The sequence below is a fragment of the Homarus americanus genome, unplaced genomic scaffold (assembly GCF_018991925.1).
Source record: "Homarus americanus isolate GMGI-L3 unplaced genomic scaffold, GMGI_Hamer_2.0 scaffold39675, whole genome shotgun sequence".
NCBI lineage: Eukaryota > Metazoa > Arthropoda > Malacostraca > Decapoda > Nephropidae > Homarus > Homarus americanus.
The window spans coordinates 19,545,387-19,553,061 of record NW_024736071.1 but is presented as its reverse complement, the minus strand read 5'-3'; positions in this window follow the sequence as shown (position 1 = coordinate 19,553,061).

Here is a 7,675-nt window from a genome sequence, read left to right as displayed (position 1 = left end):
ATACCCCTGTGGGTTTCAATGACTAGTAAGGGGTACTACTTATGTATGTATATATATATATATATATATATATATATATATATATATATATATTATATATATATATATATATATATATATATATATATATATATATATATATATATATATATCTATATATATCTATATTCTATCTTTATCTATATCATATATATATATATATATATATATATATATATATATATATATATATATATATATATATATATATATATATATATATACAGTATTACCTCTACTAGCGTAGCTAGGGGCGGGGGCGATCAGCCCCTGGGCGGCACTTTGGGGCGGCACTTTTGGGTCTGCTCATCACCATATCTGCAGCTACTGGAGACGTTAATCCATCCTTGTATCGGCGGCAAGTTAACTTTGTCGTGTCTGACCTAACACCTGACCCACATCATCGCCACGTCATGAGCTACACCTTGCTATGCGCCCCGCCACACACACAACCTGTAACCTGTTGAGGATTAAGGAAACAACTTCAAACAAGTACGCCAGTGAGCTCATGTGGTGTGGGTCAGGTGTTAGGTCAGACACGACGAGGATTAACTTAACGCCGATACAAAGGGAAGGATTAACGTCTCCAGTAGCTGCAAAACCATGCAGTCTCGGTATATCAGTTCATGTACAGCCGACCAATCCACCAGTTACAAGCAATTCACTTCAGTTCTGCACAAGTCTCCATCGTGACAAGACGAGGGAAGCTAGACGACTTTTAAGTTCTCTGTGTTTTCGATCCAGTTACTTACTTCGTTGGAAGACATAATACTATAAGGTAAGAAATATTAAAGTATTGGTTAAAAAAAATTGATGTGACTTTTGCTGCGGTACTGAGATTAAATATTAAGATTTTGTTTCACAGCATTGCGATTTTATACTAAGACACTATCCTCAATGGGGTACAAACAAAAGCCCCCTGACAAAAGCTACCCAGACGAAAGACCCAGACAAAGCCCCTACTTTGATCGGGGTGGCTTTTGTCTGACAAATAAAAGGGCTTTCAAAGTTACGGACATAATTAAATAGTTGAGGGTAAAATATACTGTTCTTCTCTGTGGTTAATTATTGGTTAGGTTAGGTTTAGTTGGGTTAGGTTAGGTTGTAGGTTAGGTTAGGTTAGGTTAGGAAAGTTGTAGTTTTCATTTCAGAAATAAAGATGGTCCTAATTTTTACACTTTTTTACTTTTATCCTATCCTATATGTCGTTTTTGCTTTTGTTTTAACTGTTACTTATAAAGTTTAAGTATGTTTGGTGTGTATTTAAAGCATACTATATTTGAGTATGGAAAGTACAGTAATATTATAATGGTACACAAACTATTTAAAATATATATATATATATATATATATATATATATATATATATATATATATATATATATATATATATATATATATATATATATATATATATATATATATATATATATATATATATATATATATATATATATATTTTATATATATATATATATATATATATATATGAGTGAGTCACTGTGCAATATGTATTTTTTGCGGGGGCAGTAACCTCGGGCGCTCGGCGTGCACACACCTAGCTAGCCACTGGACTATACACAACTATGTTGTAGTAAAATATTATCTTAACTTTATGATGGTATGCACACACAATTAATACACACAATTAATAATTAAGAGAAATATCAATATATTAGGGTTTTTTAACACTTACATTAGTAGAAAAATTGCCAGACGGGATGGGCGGTTGGTTCCGAGGCAGAGGGCAAATTATTGGCCCTCACCTGTGTCACTTGTATCAATCGGATCACTATCCACCACAGAGGCTTGCAGGCCCTTTGTCAAACTCCCAAAGTCCATTTAAGTCCATATCCTCACCATAATATCACTATCACTGACTTGGGCCAGCTGTGGTGGGTGAGGGTGAAGAACTGGTAATGTTTTGATGACTGGGCGATTTTGGCACCATGTTGCAGGTTTACACAACATGGCGGAGGTTTGGATCAAAAATGGCGCTGCTCGCCAGCCGCTCTAGCGGGGCACACGATCGTGAACATGAGCATTCTGGGTTCCGCAGGGTATCGCAGAACGCGAATGTGGGACTGTAGTGAGGGTTAATCTGTGTGTGTGTATATATATATATATATATATATATATATATATATATATATATATATATATATATATATATACACACACACACACACACCACACACACACAGTGGTCCCTCGGTTAACGAGCGAATCGGTTAACGAGATTTTGGTTAACGAGTTACCTTCCATAAGATTCTTAACTTCGGTTAACGAGCAATCCCTCGATTAACGAGTTTCTTACGAGCCGACCTCAACATGTTTTCGCTTGCATTTGGAGGTCCACCAGCTATAGTATTAGTCCGCCAATACAGTAATCGGTTCTAGGGCTTAAATTCCTTACTATTTTAGTAAATATCAAGAAGTTTATACTATTCAATAATTTTAAAAGTTTAATATTAAATTTTTTAGTCATTTTAAAAATTATTGAACATAATTGAAGTAAAGGAAACTAGTTTTATGCGTGCCAAATAGCCTGTCAACACACCAAACAGGCGTCAGTGTCTGTGTCTTTTCAGTGGAGATAACATCTTGCTTGAGACTCTCTTCAACTAAACGATTTTTTTCTGTGTTTCCAAGCAAATTATTGGTCAATTTGAAATTTGTTTTACATATTGACAATATATAATGCTGTGCAGTGTTGATTTAAAGAAATAATCTTGAATTACACCAAGAGAACTAAAATTTTATGGGTGAAATGGCGCCATGGGGCGACTTCTCTTCCACCCCAATGCCTTCTCTTCTCCCTTCTCCTCCACCCCCATTCTAATTCCCATCATCATCATCAACCAGGAGCCTTCTACATACACACCTCAAAGTAAGTGTACTTTACTACCTTTTTTGTTGATTTTAGGCAATTTTCGGTGAGCTGGAACCAATTACCCAAAATCCCATTGAAACCATGGTTTCAGTTAACGAGTTTTTCGGTTAACGAGCATTCTTCTAGAACGGATTGTGCTCATTAACCGAGGGACCACTGTATATGTACATATACACTCTTACTCTTAAATCACTACAGGTTGACAACCCTTTATCCGAAATTCCGAAAACTGAAAAGCTCTGAAAACAGATTTTTTTTTTGAGCATTTTTTTTTTTTTACGGGTATTAGCCCACTAGGGCACAGGTCACTGACCCACATCGGGGCCTGGGGGGCGAAAATGTAATACAGTTAACCCTCACTTTACGCGGTCCCGCATTCCGCGTTTCCACGTTAACGCGGTGCCTTGCCAGAACCTCACGTGCTCACATTACGCGGTACGTGAACCCCATTACGCGGAGTGTGTCCGGCGCGACGCTATTTTTAGATTCGCCCCACCCGCCACCCTGCCTGCCTGCCTCTCCCTCCTCCTCCCTCCGCTTGGGCAAGCGGCGCGGTAAGGTTGCGCAGTGTGTGTCTTTGTTGCGTTATCACTGACGTCATATGACGTATCAGACCTGTGATTGGCCATGCATCCCTACCCCCCTCTGCTGCTAGCTGTAATTGGCTTAAAGTATTATGACGTGTCCACCCGGGGGAGGGAGGGAGGGAGGAAAGACGACGCTTGACCTAGCCGCGGCAGTTTCATCCCTCAAGGCCACTCCGTGTAAACGCGCATCCATTGTTCCGTAAAATGGCTTCCGCCGGACCACCACCCCCAGAGAGAAACCTTTCCTTACCTGGACCCAGCGGCACTAAACCAAAGAAGACACGACGTTCCTTAAGCTACGAGGTGAAGTATAGCATCATCCAAGAGTTGGAGAAAGGAACAAGGCAGGTTGATTTGGCGCGCCAGCATGGCGTGAACGAATCTACGATCCGGACTATAAAGAAGGATTCAGCCAAGATAAAGGAGCACATGAAGATCACAAAGTCTACAGGTGCTTCTATGATCAAGTATTTTCACAACCAGGTGCTTCTCAAGACAGAAAAATTACTTGTGAGGTACTTGGTGCGTCAGGCGCGACGGAACATGGCGGTCGACACGCGCTCTGTTAAGGACTACGCACGTGAACTGTACATGGCAGTGGCACGAAAGATGGGAACTTCAGAGCCCAAACCCTTTAATGCTTCCTCTGGGTGGTTACAGAGGTTTAAGATCCGGAACAAGATCACCAATATAAACATTGGTGGTGAAGAAGCGAGTGCTGATCGTGCTGCGGCTCGGGAATTTCCTCCGTTTTTACGTGAGATTATGGAGGAAGGACAGTACAGTGACGACCAGGTGTTTAACATGGACGAATCTGGTCTTTTCTGGAAAAAGCTACCTTCCAAGTCCTTCGTTGTGAAGAATGCCAGCAGGATTCGGGGCCGGAAAATGCAGAAGGAACGCATCACCGTCCTGTTTACCACCAATGCCTCCGGTACCTGTAAGCTCAAGTTATCGGTGATCCACACAGCCCGCAAGCCGCACGCCTACAAGAGCATGGACATGACCAAGCTAAATGTCCACTGGCTGACCGCACGTAAGGCATGGATGTTCTCTACACTGTCCCTCTCCTGGTTTGATGACTGTTTTGTTCCCGATGTAAAGAAATTCTGTGAGCGACAGAATGTCCCATTTAATATTTTGTTGCTGCTGGACAACGCACCAGGACACTCGCCCCTACTGTTAGATCGTCACCCCAACGTAAAAGTGGTCTTCCTTCCTCCCAACACTACGTCTTTAATCCAGCCCATGGACCAGGAGTTGATTTGCAATGTGAAAGCTGCATTCTCAACAAAAAAATTCCAGCTCCTGAACGACTACACCAACACCAGGGAAGAGTTGCGTAACCTGAGTGACACCACCACCGATAGCAAGAGCGAAGAAGATGAGGATCAACAGTTAGAACAGCAAAAAATACTCTTCAAACAATTCTGGAGAGTATTTAACATCAAGAAAGCTGTGGACTTCTTGGTGGAGTCATGGGATCAGCTGTCTATTGCTACAATTCGTCACGCATGGAGACATGTGTTGCATGGAATACCAGGTGAGAGGAGGAGTCAATCTGTGACTGGTGAGGTTCAGAATGTTGCAGTAGCAGTGGACCTTGCCAGAGAAGCTGCGCAGACTGTTACAGTTCCAGGCTTCTCCGAGACCACCAACGACGACATCCTGGAGGTGATCAGAGATCCTGAAGTGACTGCCGACGAGATGTTGGAAGAAGAACACGTCAGTGAAGAGGAGGAAGAAGGTGCGTCAGTCTCCGAAGAACACAATTTAAGTCATAGTGATATTAAGGGTGCCATGGAGTGTGCAGAGAAGATGAAGTCCTTCCTTTCCCGCGACAATGACGATGACCGCTATGAAGTCTTCCATACCCGGCTGGTGCAGGCTATGGAGCCGTACATCAAGGTGTATCACGACAACATCAACGCCAGCCGTCAGCAAAGCATAATAGATTTCTTCGCCCGCAACCCACCACAGCCAGCCCAAGCCAGTGATAGTGGCAGTGAAGATGACTTTGAGGGATTTGTCAGGGAAGCCCTGACAACTGTAAGTGACAGTGATGGTGATTCACCTAGTAATGGTGATTCACCTGAGGGCCAGTAATCTGCCCTCTCCCTCGGAACCAGCCTCCATCCCCGTATGCCGACCCATCTCTTCTACTACCGTGAGTGTTACACCTAATTTTTAGTTTTCTAACCTAACCTTTATTTTTCCTATGTTAACCTTTATCTTTCCTAACCTAACCTCTTCTATATTACTTGTTTTTTCATACCATCATAAAGTTAAGATAAAATTTTTAACAAAACATAGTTGTGTGTCGTCAAAAAGTGGAGTTTGGGAAACGGCCCGGACTCCATTTCAATTAATCCCATATGTTATGTTATTCACTTTACGCGGGACCCTCCGGGTTACATTAACCGCGTAAAGTGAGGGTTAACTGTAGTAATAATAATTATTGTTATTTTTAATATTATTATAATAATAATAATAATACAGCGACCCCTCCGTTAACGAACTCAATCCGTTGCAGAAGGTCGTTCGTTAACCGAAACCATTGTTTCAATGGGTTTTTGGGTAATTGGTTCCAGCTCAACGAAAATTTCCTAAATTCAACAAAAATGGAAGAAAAGTTCACTTACTTTGAGGTGTGTATGTAGAAGGCTCCAGGATGATGATGATGATGGGATTTAGAATGGGGGTGGAGGAGAAGGAAGAAGAGAAGGCATTGGGGTGGAAGAGAAGTCACCCCATGGCGCCATTTCACCCATAAAATTTTAGCTCTCTTGATGTAATTCAAGATTATTTTCTTTAAATCAACACTGCACTGCATTATATATTGTCAATATGTAAAATATATTTCAAAATGACCAATAATTTGCTTGGAAACACAGAAAAAAAGCGTTTAGTTGAAGAGAGTCTCAAGCAAGATGTTACCTCCAGTGAAAACAGAGAGAGACTAACACCTGTTTGCTGTGTTAAGAGGCTGGATGCCGCGCATTAAACTAGTCACTTTACCTTCAATTATGTTCAATAATTGTTAAAATGACTAAAAAATTGAATATTAAACTTTTAAAATTATTGAATAGTATAAACTTCTTGATATTTACTCAAATAGTAAGGAATTTAACCCCTAGAACTGATTAATGTATTGGCGGACTGATACTAAAGCTGGTTGCCCGGTCAGTGCAAGCGAAAACATGTTGAGGTCGGTTCGTAAGAACTTCGTTAACCGAATATTTTTTCGTTAACCGAATTGAAGATCCTTATGGAAGGCAGTTCGTTAATCGAAATTATGTTAACCGAGGTGTTCGTTAAACGAGGGGTCACTGTAATTATAATAATAATAATAGTAATACAGTATTATTAATAATAATAATAATAATAATAATAATAATAGTAATACAGTATTAATAATAATAATAATACAGTCAACCCTCACTTTACGCGGTTAATGTAACCCACAGGGTACCGGAAAGTGAGAAACGCGTAAAGTGAATAACATAACATATGGGATTAAATGAAATAGAGACCAGCTGACCCCCAAACTCCACTTTTTCCAACACAATACCTATGTTCTAGTAAAAATAACATCTTAATTTTATGATGGTACATGCACACAATTAATACTTAAGAGAAATAGAGAAATACAGTCGCCAAGTTAATGTCCATTCAAATAATGGACACGACTCCCTCCCCCTCTTCTCACACTACACTGCTGGCTCTTCCCTCTGAGAAATTTTTGGGGGAAAACCAGGTATAGTAATAAATAATACCTCAAACTAAAGTTAGGATAATATAATTGACATTGCTGGATTCCTTGTAAGACCTGGAATATTTTGAATATAAATGCCATATATTTTTCACAAAAGATAACATATTTACTCAGAGCAATCATTACATCTAAAATTTGTATGTCTAATGCAAAATCTATGATGTTTATATTCAAAATGATCATCAAATTGTAAGAATTCCAGCAATGTAAATTATATTCTGGCCGGGTAATTTGTATGAATTTTATGAGCTAAAACAAATATCTTCAGTTAATAAAAAAAAAATAAATATTCTTCACGACACTATCTGTCAATCAAAGTACCCCACCTTGCCTCCCCCCTCTTCCAACCGGGCGGTCAGTCCCAACCCTCCCCCCCACCAA